The sequence below is a fragment of the Mustela nivalis genome (genome assembly GCF_964662115.1).
Source record: "Mustela nivalis genome assembly, chromosome: 3".
Taxonomy (NCBI): domain Eukaryota; kingdom Metazoa; phylum Chordata; class Mammalia; order Carnivora; family Mustelidae; genus Mustela; species Mustela nivalis.
This window is the reverse complement of record NC_139022.1, coordinates 152165569-152184308: the sequence shown is the minus strand read 5'-3', so window position 1 is coordinate 152184308 and position 18740 is coordinate 152165569. Positions and strand designations below refer to the sequence as shown.

Below are 18740 nucleotides of genomic sequence, written 5' to 3'. Positions count from 1 at the left end.
AGCAGAGAGCCCGATGTGGGGCTTGATCCCAGGACCCGGGGATCATGACCTGAGCCGAAGGCAGAGGCTTTAACCAACTGGCCACCCAGGCACCCCCCTTAGTTTGTAATTTGTCATTTCATTTTGTTCATTATTTTTCTCACCCTGTAGACATTTTTACTATTATAGAATAAAATTTACCCATCTTTTTAATGAGTTTTGGATTTTGTACCCTGTTTGGAGAGGTCTTTCTTTCTATTGTGAGATGATAAGAAAAATTATTTCCTTTTTTCCCCCTGGTACTTTGTACTTTATACTTTCTTTTCTTTACAGTAAATCATTGATCCATCTGTAAATTATTTTGGACTCAGGTGAGGCAAGAATTCCACTTTCTCTCTCCAGGTGTCTGTTAATTATTCTAACACCATAGAGGTAATTTAAGGAAAAAATAGTTTAATGTCGGAGAGTTTTATAATTTACTAATAATACAAAATTTATTTTGCCTAGTGTGTCTTCTATAGGAAGAGGAGAGTGTGTGTGGCCTTTCTCAGCCAGCTCATTATTAATAGTAAGTACTTGTCCTCAGGGTCTGGGGCACAACTGGCCTAGTTATTTACTGATCAATGTATGTGACCACTTCAAAGGAGGCTACTAGGAGACCCACAGTCAGAGGACTCAACTAAGCCATGCCTGCGTTCCTGACCCATAGAAACTGTGAGATCATAAATGACGTTATTTAAGACACTAAGTTTCAGTGTGATTTGTTACCTAGCAATGGACAACACAATGAGCAAAGATGAACATGGCAGAAGTGAGAGCCAATGGGGTACCTTTTTAGATCGTTTCTGTTCTCTCAGTGAAGAAGCGAACAGGGTCATCTGCGGAGAGCAAGGATGCAGCAAGCGGTCCTAGAGACTTGAGGAGAGAGGGGAAGGTATAAGACGGAAGCATGGAAGAATTAATAGACAAGAGAAGTACAGTATGAGTGCAAGGCTGAGGTCTGGTATGAATGTAAAGTGAGAGCAGCCAGCCCGGCTGTGAAGTTGTCTGCAACCGTGATCTCTTGGGTGGGTGCGTGGACAGAGATATGGCCATGGTCAGAGCTAGGGTTTTGCTAGATGAGCATGACAAAGAAAGGGGAGCCAAAGGAACTGAGGGTGTATATGAAGGAATGACTATTACTACAGACCACAGACTAAATATACGCTGCGTAAATAGAAATTGAAGGAAGCAAGAAGATAGTCCCGTCAATTGTTAGAGGTCCTGGGGATGGCAAACTTTTAAAATCAGGATTTAGTGGAATAATAGGAAGTGATGAACAATTACTTTTGGAAGAAAAAAAAATAGCATCATGTTAAAGTTGAACCCATCGATTCTGCTCCTAGAAAAACTTCAGCAAATATGCAACAGAAGATACGCACAAACTACTTATAGCCGCAGAATCAATAATATCGAGAAGCTGGAAATAGCCTTGGGAGGAATGAATGAATACATTTTATTGTATTCACACCACAGAATATAAATATATATATATATATGTATATATATATATATATGTATGTATATAAGTAAATAAACAATAAAACCAAACGACAGCCATTGCACACAACTTGGAGACATTTTGTGTATAAATAGCATATAAAAAGTGCAAACTCCAAATCACTATTTGCAGTATAACATCATTTCTATAAAGTTCCAAAAAAAAAAAAAAACCCAGCTAAACAATATACTGTTTAGGAATACATGCATATGTGATAAAGCCATTTTAAGTATCAGGGGAATTAAAAGTGCAAAATTAGGGATAGTGTTTACTCATGAAGACGAGGCAAGGAAATGGAACAGAGAAGGAAGACATAGGGTAGAAGCAAATAAAATAGAATAAGAAGTGGTGCCCAGATAATAGGATGCTTGAAATTAAGATAGTGGAGGGGATAAGATTCTTGGTAAGAACAGGGTCATGGGGTATGTCTATGCACGCGAATGGCTGAGGTAGCATGGAGTAGGAGATGTTTGGAAGAGAGGAGATGAAGGAGTCGAAAGGCCCGTGAACTGGAAGATTTGTCTAAAATGGGTACTGAATTCACCAAGAACATAGTAGACATGATGTCAGAGAAAGTGACCGTGAGCCAGGAACGAAGAGGGAGTGACACTGGAGACAGTAAATGGTCGCCAAAAGGAAGGTGGCAGATGACAAATTCCAACATTAAGAATTTCAGTGCTGCCTGTTTTTATGGAAGAGGGTGGCTTGAAAGCACCAATAAGAAGCAAAGAGGACACCTGTCTGGTTGTAGGCCCACCGACCCGAGACGTGGAAGAGAATCCAGCTACCTTCACAGGGGGCTACAGTGGGAGCAGTGTGGTTAGGGAAGAGCTAGTCTATCCATTGAATTTCAGAGGCACAGAGAAAGAATTTTGAGTTCTGGAAAAGGATGAGAGATGGATCCAGTTAAGGAGCTATTCAGATCTTTCAGAAATGAGAATCTGGGAGATGGGAAATGAGAAGGCAGTCTTGGGAGTCTCGTGGTAACTGAGTTATACAGAGGAAGATAATGCCACTGAGATAGGTGATGGTGGGTAGAGAAGAGGGCATGCCTTGCCAGAAGCACGCAAGAGTGTCTGAAGTCTGGGATCGTCTTCACTCCTGTGAGAGAGGCAGGGAGCCCGGGGAGAGGGACTCTGTGCCATCCTGCTTTAGCCTCCTGCTGAAATACTGATATCCCAAAGCAAGTTAGGATGGATCCATTCAAACGTCACCTTTTTGTGTAACCTTATCCCTCCCTCATTCTTTTCCAGAATCACAGCCAAAACCATTCAGAGTCTGCCAGCTGTTACATAATACTCATCATCCCTTTTATTTGTCGTATCCATCAAATCCATTGAAATTATACCCCCTGGCCAAAGACACTGGGCCTATTTTCAAAACCAAAATCACAAGGATAACACAAGCAAAAGACCACTCATCTTAAAGCTGTTTCTGAGTGTGGGGAGCCCATCTTATGGGACAAGGAAGGGGAGCAGGAAAAGGATTACTCCACTCAGGCATGAATTCAAGCTGGGGGTACAAGGTGAAGGAGACCCCTGTAGGGTCCAGCAGATCCCTTTGTCTGTTCCCAGCATTTCTCATGAAGTGTTTTGCACAAGGCCTTTAGCAGGCCATTCAACACTGAAGGGCCCCAAGTAATTGAATCATTCTTCAGTGTGTGCCCACAATGAGCCACAACCTCCTGAATGGCTGATATTTTAGAAAGTAATAATACATAGACAAAGGTTAGAAAATTCAGTCATGTAATTGGAGGCTCAGGATGTAAATAAGACACCAACATGACTAGTCCCTATGAGGGACACCCAGCTTATGAAACAGCAGCAAGAAAGGGTCTAGCACTCCCTAATGTCAGAGAAGATGGAAACTGTGTTACCTGTGTCCTTGGCAGCTTTGCTGCCTACCCTGGACCCATCCCGCAGAGTAGCCTTCAAGTCTGCGTGCTGGTCCTTCCAAAGGTTCTGTGAAGTATTACCCAAGCTCTACCTAAGGTCTCACCAATTATGGGAAAACAGAGCCAGCTACCATTTGTTCTCATAATGAGTTTGGACAATGAAGGTTCAACTGCTCACAGTTTCTGTGAAAGAATACCCAATATTCTTTGTAAAGTACTTATCTGCTAAAGTAAACTAGCATGGTTTCTGATGTTTGCAGTAAAAACCTTGGTGTGATTTTTCTTTTTTCTTTTTCTTTTTTTTTTTTTTTAAGATTTGTACAGGCAGAGAGTTATGTGCAAGGAATTCTAAGATCAGGGAACAGCACAAGCATGGGCAGGCAAGTGTGAAAACTCAGAGTGTGTTGTTAGAAATATGTGCTGATTGGTGTGGCTGAGGAAGAAAGGAACTTTGAACTAACTGTTGGATGGCTCATTCAGCTTCCTGGCAGAAAGGAACACTATAAAACTGAATCATACTTTGAGGAACAGAGGTGTGTGTCAGAACTTGGATACTAGCTATGAGGAGGAAGAGAAACGTGGCATGAGTGGATTATGGGGCCTCACCGTGGGTGGGGTTGTTACACAGATGTAGAGGGTCCACCTGGTGTAGTGGGAAAGGATGGGGCTTCACGCATCGCACTTCAGATCTTGGTTTGAATTCTGTGACCACTTATTATCTATGTCCTCATTTATATTTTACTTAACCTTCTTGAGCTTCAGTTCCCTTATCTGGAAAAACAGGAATAATGAAACCTACTGTCCTGGCCTAATCAGCTTAAGCATTTCCAGGATAAACCCACAGGACAACTGAAGCCAACTTATTGATCCACTGGAAAGAGGGAAACCACACATCCAAGAATTATGAAATCTAGCACCAAAGGAAAAGATAGGTTATTCTAGGGTTTGGGGGAAAGATAGAATTAAGTATCATTTAACTGAAGTGGTATGGTGATAAACTCAAAGAAGTCAACATCACGTGTGGGCTGCCGAGTGAAAGCAGGGTCCGGTTTCCTTGGAAACTACAAGGTTAAGATGGATGGGAAATGCTGAGTCCAGATACCTCTTATCTCAAGCTCTGCCCCTGGGTTAGAAACTAAGACTGTTCCTCTGTGTCAAAGTGACTTAAATCCTCTGGACAAGAGGGAGATGTTTTATTCTAAACCAGTCTCAGTTCAAACAGCAAAGTTTCTCAGTAAATAAGAAAGCAGTGGTCCCTCAAAGAAAGGAGTTATTGTGACACTTTGAAGCATGTCCTCGGAGGCAACAATGTTTTCCATTAATTCTGCGACTAGCTTTATCTTGGTTTTTGTATTCTAGTCAGATGAAAAACAGGGCAGATTTTTTACCATCTAAGCTAATTTTTATTTCTCAGTCTTCCCTACTGGCTAAAGAAAGACAAAGTCAGTGAGAATAATTTCACATTATTCTATGAAATCCAGATCTTCACCATTGTCCAGGTCCCACTAATTATGTAGCTGTTAGAGACGTGGATTTAAGGCCATCCTTTATGTTGTTTTCATTGTAAGATGAGCTGTTGAGTCATTTGATATGGCAATGGCTTCGTAGTAGCACTTAAGACTATAGATCATATATTCGAGCAGTATAACACAGACAAATATGGAGAGAACTCTTCGATCAAAATTTATAATATACTCAATCTCAAGATCACCTAGGCTAACATCACATAGAATTAGCGTAACGATGTCAATCATACAAACAAAATTTGTCATGAGGAATGTTGCTAGTATCTGAATATTTGCTTTCCTTTTTTTTTTTTTTTTAAGATTTTATTTATTTATTTGACAGAGAGAGACACGGAGAATGAGGGAAGACGAGCAGGGGGAGTGGGAGAGGGAGAAGCAGGCTTCCCGCCAAGCAGGGAGCCCAACACAGGGCTTTATTCCAGGACCCCGGGATAATAACCTGAGCCAAAGGCAGACGCTTAATGACTGAGCCACACAGGTGCCCCTGCATATTCACTTTCATTTACAGTCAAGTATTCAAGATGAAACTTGGAATACCACTCTCTTCTCATGCTTTGCATATTTAACCACCAGCAGCTGAAGTTTAAATGTATATTTATCTTTCCAAGAGCAAAATACAACAATAATTAATGTGATTATGTGAGTATATACAACAACTTACCAAGTTGTGCAATGAAGATTGATATACTTCATGTTTGCTACAACTCAATTAAAAAGTTTTTGTTTAAAGAAAGAGTGTCATTGAGGATCAGTGCCTTGTCCATGATTATACAGCATTGTATTACAAGAATAAAATTATTTACTTACTGTGAGACCAATGGGATAAGTTTACTTGCGTTTGAAAATGCTTAACTGCAGTCAAGCAGTCAAGCACTTTCAAAGATAAATAAGTAAGGAAATGGTTTGGCAGTATATTCAGATTTTAAGAGAGTATAATAGTTGGCTAAGTAGTTGAGTTATAATTTGGACCTATGTTGTCTGATTCCACAGCTTGCATGTTCAGCTTCTAAGTTACATCAAGTGAATACAAAATAAGTAATGAACTCCTAGTTGACGCAGAATATCTTACACACAGATCGCCTTTTGGAAAAGTTGACTTGCCTGTATGATGGGCATTAGATGATAGCCCAAATGTATTAGATAGCTTAAAAAAAAAAAAAAAAAAAAAAAAAAAAAAAAAAAGCTTGACATTTCCCAAGGATTTTCTGATCCCTGAAGGAAGAAATAACTGAGAGGAGGGACGGGTGCCCTTAAATATTTGAAGGTTCCCCAAATGCCAAATCAGGAAATATTTTACCCCAGCATGCATTTGTTAGATGACAAAACAACACGGCTCCTGTGGGGATACATTCTTGTGGGCAGGAAGAGGCAACAGTTTGATCTTTTGAGTGCCTTTTTTTTTTTTTTTTTTTTTTTTTGCTGAGTCTGAAAATGAGGAAGTCCATTTTTCCCTCATGGCATTCTTTACAAACTACTAAAAGTTTAGAGTCTGTCAGGGTAAATTAGATAGCTTCAGATTCACCTCCTCACCCTCCCTACTAGGAGAGGCCGATCAGTGTCCATCACAGGCCAGCCTTCTCCAATGCCCTGCTTCCAGGATTTCAGGATCCTAAAGCTGAACTCTTGGCCAATGAGAAGCTCTACTTACACAAGGTCTCACAGTGATGGGAAAAATGGAATATGCTACTGTTTGTTACATCCCACAAGGCTTCTCGTGGTGACAGTTTGGGGAATGAAGGCTCAGCTGCCCAAAGACTGTTCATGGCATCACTCGCCATTCCATCAGGTGGCCCATGGAGCCATGCTAGGTCTCTTACAAAGAAAGCTACCTAAATATAGGTCCTGTCTTCTAGACCAGGGGCTGGCACCCTCTTAGAGTGGCATGTTGATCGCCACTAAAGCTACAGTTCCTGCTTTGTGCGTACGAAAATTTTCATAGATACTTGTAACCTTGTACAAACATTTAATTTTAATATTCTTTCAATTGTCATATTACTTAACTACAGATCTGCACTACTTGGCATCTCAAAAATATGACCTAAAACCATTTAACCAGTTTTAGTTGTTTGTATCACAATGATAAGGAATTAGATTTCTTTTTTTCAAATACTTCCCTGTTTCAAAGTCTGGTTTGCATAAAATATTACTGGTAGATAAACTGTATGTGACTAAATGACAAATATGATGTCCAAGTTTATGCACAGCCTCCCAGAGGGGCATGCTGACTCTCCTTTCAGCCCTCATCAAGAGGGGGCAGTGTGGGCAGAGAGGACAAGTTGAATCCTGAAGTCTCCACCTCCACTAGAGGGTGCTGCAGAGCGAGGTGGTAGCTGGGTCTCAGATCCCAAAGCAACAACACCTCCTCAAAGAGTCAACTTTGGAGCAGAAGGAAAGGATATAGTGAGGAAAGCCTCACCACTACTATCATTTGTGGGCCCTGCGCAAGAGAACAAATGGAAGCTGGCACATATTCTTATCATTTTAACCAGTAGTAAAAAATGGAAGATTTTATCTAACCTATTCGAGTTGTGTTGTTGATGAGAATATTTTTTTTGTTCAATTTAACTGTTTTAATCAGTAATTAGAGAATGGTCCTCCTATTAAAAGTGGCTAAGTTAAAAGAAAGAAACTAACAAACCACCTAGTAATACAAAGTGCACAGTAAGGGGAACTCTCACACACTGCTGGTGGGAGGCAAAATAGACAGCCACTTTGAAAAATACCTTGGCAGTTTCTCACACAATTAAACATACACTTGGCATATGACCTAGCAAGACACTCCGAGGTATTTACCCAAGAGAAATGAGTAATTTACCTTCAAATAAATTTGGGTTATCTTCTAATGCCCATCACGCTGGCAAGTCAACTTTTCCAAAAGACAGTCTGTGTATAAGATATTCTCAGTCAACTCGGAGTTAATCACAGATTTTGTATTCACTTAATATAACTTAGAAATTGAACACACAAGCTGTGGAATCAGACAACCTGGGTTCAAGTTGTAACTCAACTAGTTAGCCAACTGTAGCCACACAAAGATAAGTATAGTAGGCTTATAGCTGCTTTATTTGTAATCCTCCCCAACTGGAAGGAACCCAGATGCCCATCAACTGGTGAATGGCTAAACAAATTGTAGTTCCACCACCTAATGGATAATACTCTGCCATACTAATACTCTGCCATAAAAGAGAACGATCTATCAATACTTGCAACAACATGAATGGCTGTCAAAAGGATTATGCTAAGAAGCCAGATACAAAAGATTATATACTGTATGAATTCCATTTACATGACTTTCTGAAAAAGACAAAAGTACAGGCACAGACATCAGATCAAAGGTTGCCAGGAGCTGGGAACTGGGAGAGGTAGGTGAGGGGAGTGACTAGAAAAGGACATGGGAGATCTTTCTGGGTTGATGGAAAACATTGACCCCTTGATTGCGGTCACAGTTACATAATAGTATATACACTTTGTCAAAACACATAAAACTGAACACCTAAAAAGGGGGACTGTTCCTACATGTAAATTATACCTCAAAAACCTGACTTAAGTTGTAATGTCGTATTTGCAAATTTCGTGTGGGTCATACCTGATGGAAGCCTGCTCACTTCAATTTTTAACAGTTTCTAAAAATTTAAGCAGGGGGCTTCTTTGAAGATTTACTAACTTTTCCTTTATAGCCTTTTCTCTTCTCTGAACTCCACTTTGTAGAGATTTAGATTTTTAATTTCCATCACAATTACCATTTATACTCATTCTCAATAATCTAAAAGATTAAAATTTTTTAAAATTAAAATTCCAAGTTTAGAAAACTTAAATAGGTTTTCATCAGATTCAGTAATTTATAGTAAATTTAAAATACTTGGAAAAGTAAAAATTACTTTGGGGCACCGAGGAGGCTCTGTTGGTTAAGCATCTGTTTTTGGCTCAGGACATGATCCCAGGGTCCTGGGATGGAGCCCCACATGGAGCTCTCTGCTCAGCAGGGAGTCTGCTTCTCCCTCTCTGCCCCTCCCCCCACTCATGCTCTTTCTGTCTCTCTCAAATAAATAAATAAAATCTTTAAAAGAAAAAGAAAATTAAAAACTATTTTATAAGTTTTCCAAAGAAGTCAGTTTTCTTCCAAAGTACTCAGAATTGTCAATTAAAATTAAAAGGCAAAATATAAATTACAACTCAAATATCAACATGTGAAATTCAAATTATTCAAGGAAAGCTGAAATCTAAATTTCATTTGTGAGAATTTAAATACATTTTATTAAACATTTTTTATAAAAATAAAGCTTTGCTTTTCCAGAGTTCAGGGTTCGTCTAGTAGCCAACAAAAAGGATCACCACCATACTTCATGCCTGTTATATCTGTTCTGACATAAATATGACTTTAAGGGTTACATGAATTATTTGCTGAACTACCATTTGCAAGTGTTAAAAGTATCGTGCTAATTCATGGGTACCTCCAGAACCACTCACTACAGCCTGAAGTCGCAAGAAAATGGATGTTGAGCACTACTGGAAAAACGACCCATCTCTTAAATTCATGGTTTCTGAGAGGAGAGATTTGAAAAATCGACTTTGTCATACTTCAGTTCTTTCATTGCTCAAATCCTTCCTCTATACCAAAGTAGCATCTGTCTCTGACTTCAATAGTAAAATAACCCACACATCATTAGACTTAGCCGCCGGTACTGCAGGAGCACAGGGTGAGAGATGTGAAAAAGCATTTCCCTGGGGCCTGAAGGTGTCAGTCACGAGAATGGGTGTTTAGAGGTATGGATCACACTGTGCCAATAGTAGGCACAGAAACCCAAGGGACAGACACCAATGTATGACTTAATAAATGTATTTTGTGTGGGAGCTTCTAATATGGGGAACCCTCTAAGAGCACCCAGAGTAGGAGCTCCTCTTGCCCCACCTACTCACCCTATGGTTCTTCTCTCTACACCCGAGGTGCCAAAGCTGCCCTAAAGAATTATCTTCAAAATGAAAATGCTTCTGGTCAGGATCACTCTTCAACATACTTCATTTGACACGATCATTACCTACGAACGCTTTAACACGGATTTCTGCATGAACTAGGCTCAAGAACTGGTGGGATGGAGATCAGAGGAATACTTGAGGGCTTGGAAGAAGGAAAGGTCATGATGTGGGGGTAGGCCCCCAAAGCAAGCTCGAGGACTGTAGAAGGGAGACTTTGACCTCAAAATCCTCACATATGCCTCAGGCAACTGGTGTTCTCCAAAGCAGAGAGGCGGAGAGAGCCTAGCTATGAAAACTCATGTAGAAAACATAATGTAGAATAACAACATCTCACCAAGACCTAGTGGTTCACATAGAATTGGAAGATATTGTATGTTTGGAATAGAGAGAAGGAGAAATATATAATCTGCCTTTTTAGGTAGTTAAAGGCACTCTAAAATGTCCATTGTTCACTTAACAAAAACTTTAGTACATTGAGATATATTCTGCTTTGAGGAAGTTTCCTTGAAATATAAATTTGAGCATATTGCTTTCTCAAAGTCCAATCCACAACCTCAAAAGCCCCGAGTGATTTGTGCGTATCCATTGAATGCCACCCTTCTCCCCATCTCATGACTCTCATGAACAATGGTCCAATCATGTGATCTTTTAATTCTTAGCAAGTATCTTCCTGTGGCTGAGCCATTAGTCATGCCAGTCCCTCTGCCTAAAACGAATGTCCTTCTTCCCACCTTGTCATGGCCAGCTCCTTCTGATCTTTACACCTCAACTCAAATGTCCTTACCTCAGAGCATCCTTCTCTCCTGGTTGCCTCATCTTGAATAGGAAACATCCTCACACATATCTTACTGTGCCTCACTTCCTCCTCTCTTCCTTTAAAACCGTTGGCTCAACATTTTATCATTGGTTCGTTTACCTGTTGTCTTTGCCTAGCTACACCAGAATGCAAACTTCATGATCTTGTCCCATCTTGTTCCCCTGGAAGCTTCAGTGTGTCTAACAGGATTCCTGGCATAAAGTAAGGAGCAAGGCTTCATAAGTTCTTCATTGATAAGAAATCAAGAGAGAACTGCAGTCCCACAGAGAATATATTATTAACATAATGGATACTCCACTCACAGATTTCCTTCCTTAAGGAAGTTTGCAGAGTACTGAACAGGACTTAGCGGCAAAATAAAACATATACAAGAGGCAGTGAGGGCGCCTGGGTGGCTCAATGGGTTAAAGCCTCTGTCTTCCACTTGGGTCATGATCTCAGGGTCCTGGGATGGAGCCCTGCATCGGGCTCTCTGCTCGGCAAGGAGTCTGTTTCCTCCCTCTCTCTCTGCCTGCTTCTCTGCCTACTTGTGATCTCTGTCTGTCGAATAAATAAATAATATCTTTAAAAAAAAAACAAAAACAAAAACAAAAGGATGCAGTGAGATCTATGGGAAATGAGAGTTGGAAAGATCTGGATCATGGCCACAAAATAGGTAGTGTCTTTCAAAATCACTCTGTTATTTCAAATGAATGAATGTACTGGAGCAGAATTCAAAACTGCCTAGATTTTAAAAATAATCTGGCATGATGTCCTGGACTTGGTGCATACATGTTATTTTAGTGCCTGGTCTTTTACAAGATATTAAATAAAACTCCATAAATGTTAGTACTCATTTATATTTTCTGGGAGAGGGGTAAGGTATTAATAGCTGTAGAGTGAAAAAAATTTTTCCTAGTTCAATAAATTAATAACTATTAAGCAGGCCACCCACCCTTTTTTTATATTAAGCAATGTGACTCCCCAGAACCTTAAAGATGCAAATATGTACAGTGAATCAGAACTACGGGGCCCTCATTCTTTTTGAGCACAGTAAGCATTTCCTAGAGCTCGTGTGCCCTGGCACACAGTTTGGGGAATGCTGTGGGCTCATCATTCTACCTTTTAAGAAGCTGCAAGACCAAATTACATGCTACTGAAGGAAATACTACAAACCTGGATGGGGAGATAGTAACATACAGTGGATCAGTGCATTGGGTCAAATTTGCCTTGTATGGTTCAAGTTCTATTTTTCCAAAGAACACCTCCACTGCATTTTACTGCCTCTCCACAGGTCTTTGGAACAGAAACAGCATTCCTCGACTTTAAAGCATGCAGAGATTATACAATTATCTTCCAGGTGGTCAAGATCCTGGGGAAAGATACGAAATCCACACAGAATTTTCAATAGGGCTCATTTTCACTAGTGATATCTGGAAAAGTATCCAAAAAGCCAGTTCTATCTTTTGTCCAATTGTGAGCCTGAAACTGTCTTCATTCATTTATTAGACTAATAGTCACTGAAGGCCTACTATGTGTCAGGCTGTGCTCTGGGTGTTAGGGATCCCTCAGTTAATAAAACAGACACAAATTCTTTCTCTTGTGGAGCTTAGGTCTTGTAGGGAAAGACAAATCATAATCAAGATAAAGAAGTCACTGACAGTGTATTAGAGGCTTAAGCGATGTCAAAATATAAAGCAGGAAGGAGGGTTAGGGAGAGCTGGGGTTGCAACTATAACACAATGGCCAAAAAAGACCTCATTGAAAAGCAAAGACTTGAAGGAAGTGAAAAAGTGTGCCACTTGGATGTCTGGGAGAAAAGCATTTCCGGGGGAGTCAATTGCAAAGGTTCAGAGGCAGGACGGAATTGGAGGTTTGGAGAAACATCCAGAAAACCCAGCGGGTTGGGAGACAACAAGCCAGAGAGGCAAGAGTAGAAATTGAAGTCAGGGGCACCTGGGTGGCTCAGTGGGTTAAGCCTCTACCTTTGGCTCCGGTCATGATCCCACGGTCCTGGGATCGAGCCCCACATCAGGCTCTCTGCTCAGCAGGGAGCCTGCTTCTCTCCTTTCTCTCTGCCTGCCTCTCTGCCTACTTGTGATTTTATTTTTTAAATAAAATCTTAAAAAAAAAAGAAAGAAAGAAAGAAAGAAAGAGAGAAAGAAATTGAAGTCAGAGAGGCAGTGAGGAGCCCAGAGGGCTAAGAGAGAAACGGGACCACTGGAACCTAGGAGAGACACGGTGCATTCAGAAGCTCCTTCTGGCTGCTAGGTGGAAAAGAAGTGTGGGCAGCCCAGGGCAGACCCCAGGAAGTCAGATGATAACATGACAGACCAGAAAAAAATAATAGGAAGATATAAAACTTAATTGTAATTCTTTTTTGCTGTTTCCTATTGTTAATGAAGCTTTTTTTTATATTTATATTTTAATATATGAAGTATATATATATATACATAAAGTATATATATACTTTATGTATATATATACTTTATATATGAGGCAATTTTTATATCCCTTATCATATCCGATCTTCATAACAGCACGCTTCATGGCAGTCCACATTATACCTGTCTCGTAGCTGAGAGAATGGAGCCCTAACAAGGTCCAGAGTCTTGCCTGACCATGGGTAACTCCTGGGTGAAAAAGCCCAGATGAAGTTCTGGAGACAGGAATGCTGACCTCGAACTGAGAGCTCTTGACACTACACTACAGTTGGTCAATTCCAGAGTCCAAGTAAAGGCTTCGTAAGCACTGAGTGGGGAAATCCTGATGGTAAAGAGTGATGGGTATGTTAGGTTTATCCTAGAGAAAGTAAGACTGAAGCCAAGTTTTTGTTTTCCTTTCTTTCTTTCTTTCTAACATTTTCTTTAACACGTAACACACATATAGAGAAGTGTACATGCTCCAGGCAGAGGTTTTTAAAGGGAATTTTGAAGTTTTCAATCTGACCACCAATTTGAAGGGTTTCAAGAGAACATACAAAAACAAGAGTAATACATTCTTGGTAAGACGTTCGTTTAGGGGCCCATGGAATCTCTCATTAATTCTGTGCCCGGGCTTTCAGAGGTCAAGGTCACACACTGCTCTGCACACCACAAAAATGACTGCCTTGAGACACTCCTTGCAGTTCAAAAGTTTAACCCAAACCTCGCTATTACTGCTGGGACTGAGCAGCCAGCAGATTGGAATGTTCATGGGTGGGGGGAGGCATGTTAAGGAAATCTCAAGTGTTAATTTTCCAAAAAGTTCCTTTTTAGAGCTATGCAGCTCAGGACTTTACTGGGGGTTTTTGTTTGTTTGTTTGTTCATTTTTTAGTAGTGACTCTGCTTGGAGATGTCCATATTGTGTACAGAGAGACATGGCGCCCATTTGCAAAAACAAAAAATTTCTTCTACAGCCAAGAAACTGAGAAGAAGCTGAAATTTCTCCTCTTTCTCCTCCTTTCCCTCGTTTCTTCTCCTCCTCCTTCTTCCCCTGCTTTACCTCCTTCTCCTCCCTTTTTCCCCTCTTGCCTTTCCTCCCAGGAGGAAAGCTCTTGAACAACCTTTATTCTAACTCTGATGCATCACAAAACCACAGAATGGAAGAAAGCCAAGGGCTTGTCAATTCCAATGACAGATGATGGCGTCCCAGTTTTCAGAGCAGAAGATTTTCCTGTCCTCTGGCCAATGTGAAATAAGTCATCCTGTAAAATACACAGACCAGAGGGCAGGGAGAGAATTAAGCTCCTCTCTCCAGCTCCCTCTTTATACAGATAACATCAGGAGAGTTTCATGACTCCTCCAGGATTACCCAAGTGCTTAGAAGTAAATCAGGGACTAGAATCCACATCTCAGGGCTCCAAGCCCAGTGCTCTTTTCTGTAAACCACACTGTCCTTCTTAAAAGTTTCTGCTCATCTTCACACTGCCTAGGGCTAGTAGCAAGCAGATAAGAATACATATGTGAAGGTTATAATAGCCATAATAATTGATAATTATATTATAATTGTTATTCTTATAATAGATGAGAGTTATTGAGTACTTAAAATACATTAGGCACTATTCTGGGGCTGTACATATATCAACTCATTAAATCTCCACAACAACCCTATTGGCCAGTACCATTATTATCCTCATTTTATAGATGGGAAACCTGAAGCACAGAGGGGTTAAGTGACCTTCATTGCTCAATGTCACCCACTAGAAAAGAAAACAAATGAAACAAATGATTCTCATCACACTGACTCCTAGGGCAGAGAAATGAGACATCAAAGTTGATCCGCAAAGAGTGAGCCAACTACGGTCCATCCATATAATGGAGTACTAAGCAGCTATGTAAAAGAGTGAAGATGACCTCTGTGTAGCGATATAGAGTGATGTCCAGGATAAACTGTCTTTTAATCAGGCAAAATATATAAATTTGAGCAGTTAAAAAAAAAGAAAGAAAGAAAAGAAAAACTATAATTGGTTATAAAATCTTGAGTAAATAATACCCATAGGTTTATATGTTATAGGTATATATAGAACATTCAAATTATGGAGTAAAATAAAAAGAGAAAGAGGGGGGGAAATCTCAGTTTTCATCTTTGGAGGCAACTATTACATTAACCCGTTACTCCAAGAGCTGGTTGTTACAGGGAAATAATTGAATATCTTATTCTACCTTTTTATGAAGCAGGAGACATGAGTTTATCCACAGTCAAGGAAGAAAAGCTCTGCTTTATAGAACAGCTCCAGCTAATAAGTATAGAAAGGATCATAGCTGTAGAATATCACAATTCTATAGCTGCCAATAAGATCGTTTATTCCAACAAGAATCCCTGACAGATGCTAACATTATTAAGGGAGAGGTTATTGGAGACCAGGACGTGCATGGGCACCGAAGTATCATCCCCACATATTTCTTGTTAATTTGCAAAAGGTAAACTATACTTTTATGATGCAAAGATCTGGTAGGCATCATTTTAACCAAGAGTTCATATTTAACATTACAGTCAAACAACTGACTATTTTTGAAATTATGAGCCTCTTGATGGGATGTGATATTAAGCATGATCTATAAGTATAATCACCCATGAACTTCGCTTTCCAGAAGCTGATCAAGTCTCTAGATCCAACTTCCAGTTGACAAGATATACACAGTATAAAGGAACAAATGCAACTCTTGGAGAAAACTCTCAAACAAATCCAGAATGGAGGATCAGGTATAGGCGTGGGCATGTCCACTCAACCTTACGCTATGTTTGAATGTGGCTGTAATTAAAAGCTCAGGAAAACCCATGCGGACCAAGCACGATATAATTTATGAGAACAAATACGTACAGACGAAGAGGAAAGGGAGTAGAGAATGAGGCTAGAAGGAGAAAACCAACACCAAATAGACGAAAGGACCATGTACTGATAATGATAAAAGTGTACAACGTGCTGAACATTATAGTCGACTCAACTCTCCACACCTGAAATTGGAAAGACTTTCATCAAGTCGGCCAAGTGAATCCTTTCTATCATAGCTGGGAGAGGAGAGCCGCCTGAGGGGGAGGACTCTGAAGCCAGCAGACCCACAAACATGGGGCACCAGGCTGACTAGCTGGAACCCCTTGCATTGCGAGTTGAGCCTGGATGTTTTCAAATCCATTTGGTAATGCAGAGTTATCTCCCTCGTGTCACGAAGGCCTTCCGTTCTTTGATTTACAGCTGCTCTCATGGAAGATTTGTTCAATAATCCTCAGGATTGTGGCAAAACACCCAAGGACATATTTGTCTACTCAGCTGTAGTCAGACACCTCCATCTCCCCCAGGTATGAAACTATGATTTCTTTTCCTTATGTAGGATGCTTCATCAGCTTACCAGCATTCCAGGAGAACTCTTCTTCTGTGACCTCCCACTGTGAGTCAGGGTAAAGAGCCTATAAGGAAGCCTCTAGCCTCTTCCCTGGTGAAGAAAGGAAAGGGCCAAAGGGCATTGCCTCCAGTCCTTGGAAAAATAGCCAGGATAAAAAAGGAGAGGCCAAGAAGTGTCCCCACCAGTCCTTGATGATAGAGAAGCAAGAGAATGTCATCTCCCCAGAGATCCTAAGAGAATTCCAGTGGAATGTGAGCTTCCGGAGGTAGGAGACACACTTGCCCTTATCCTCGGCCTTGTCCATTTCTGATTGGTGCTGCATACCCATTGTCAACTGAATAAATGAATGCGTGATCTAACAAGGCAAAAGTGATTCAGACTGATGGGTCAAATAGGTAAGAAAATAATCAATGTCCTTAAAGTGAGACAGGGAATGATTTGAATAGCAAACAAGAAAAATAAAACATTGCAGCAGTTATCTGTGTCTACCTATTTGCTTTGGTGGTTTAAAACAATTCTTAAGTCAATATAATAAATGGAAAGAATGTTGCCTATGCAAGTGAGATATCAAAAAAGAAAAAAAAAAGACTAGAAACAAATTGTTTATGTGCACTAGAAACCAAAGTATTACCTGACAAAGGTCCAAGGTTGAAGACTCTCAGAACCCTCAGAGACCACTCTCAGATATTTCTAGTTGAAGAGTAGCAATTCTCATTTCTGGTTCTATTGGCCACAAGGGTTTCCATTTCACTCCCAGAAGTATCACAAAATTCTTCCCTGATTTCCCAAAATAAACTCTTTTAATACGCCAAATTATTCTAAAAACAAGGTGGTAATAGAGAAGAGAGTGTTGTGAAATCAAAGAAGCAAAGATAAGTCTCCAAAAAAATTTAAAACTCCTCCATAGTCCAGACAGATCGTTGTTTCTGAGAATTCCACCCTCCCCAAAGTTGGAATTATATGACAGAACTTTTTTTTTTTTTAATTCCTCCAGTTGTTTTATTCCATTCTTGTAGGGCTCCTCCTGGGATTGAATTTTCCCTTCTCAATAGCACAAAGAGGTGAGTCTTCAGTGCTACAAGAAGGAAGCCAAGCTTGTTGGGTCTGGCACAAAGCAAACATTTTTGCATTGCCTGAATTATTTTAAATAATTGAAAACATCATTCTGATGGTCCATGCCACAAGGCACCAGGTAGTCAACTTAGGAAAAATGAAGGGTTGTGGCTTGCATTTCAACCTGGCCTAAGTAGCTGATCAGGGAATTTGAACATTCTAACTCAGAGACAGTTGCTGAATTTTAAAAGTAGAAAATTCGAGAAAGATCCTGAGTTTGCCCTACTCCATTTTACTAGCCTCTTGAGGTAAACCCCTTTCAAAGCTATCAAAGGGATCCATCTGCCCAGCTCTGTTCCTCATGGGGCCTTTCTTTCAGGCTCCCTCCCAGAATCAGCTGGCTTTGAATCTGACCCTGCTAAGTACAGACCCCAAAGCACCCGGTTCTTTCCTAAGCTTCCCCTGAACAGAGCACCCATTCTTGGCCTCTGCTTATAATTGTGTTGGTCTAGTTCAAACTCTGATTCAACCCCAGGACTGGGATGGCATCCAACTCTGCGTTAGGTACAGCGCTGGAAACCATCTGCTCTTTTGTCAGTGTTACACATTGGTCCAATGTCATGGTCCTAAGAATCAGATTAGAAGACAGCTTGCTTTGTGATTTTCCTGTTCCTCTTTTTTTTTTTTTTAAATGCATTTTATCTTGCTCTGAACATTATTCTTTTCTTCCCGCTCTTTCAGGTTAGAGCCAAGAAGTCCCCAGTATCTGCTAGCTGTCCAAGAACAAAGCAGGCTGAAATCCATTTGGATCCACGTCTCCATTTGCTAGTGTTTTAAATCCAAACCCTCAACCTCAAGTTCCTGTCCTAAGGAAGGAAACTTTGGCTGGACAAAAGGAGTTGAGGCAAAAAAGTAAACCTTACACCGAAGAGTTAATCATATGGAATCCCAGGGATGCCAATACAATAGGTCTGTTGTGAGACCAAAATCCCTGCTACATTCTTGAATTTTTTTTGAAGCAAAGAATCAGAAATTATACAAGTTGCAGAAGATTCCATGTGCAGTTTTGATTTAAATCTCCCTGATGGCTAATGATGATGAACATTTTTTCATGTGTCCGTTAGCCATTTGCATGTCTTCTTTGAAGAAGTGTCT

At 40.3% G+C, this 18740-nt stretch overlaps 1 pseudogene across 1 annotated transcript in view; it reads left to right on the top strand.

Moving 5' to 3' along the window:
- Nucleotides 1-2046: 2046 nt before the first annotated feature.
- LOC309860965 (small ribosomal subunit protein eS6 pseudogene) overlaps nt 2047-18740 on the top strand; it is a 50449-nt pseudogene continuing 33755 nt past the window's right edge. The window contains exon 1 of the transcript in view: nt 2047-2137. The product of the transcript in view is annotated as a small ribosomal subunit protein eS6 pseudogene (transcript). The remainder of the gene's footprint in view (nt 2138-18740) is intronic.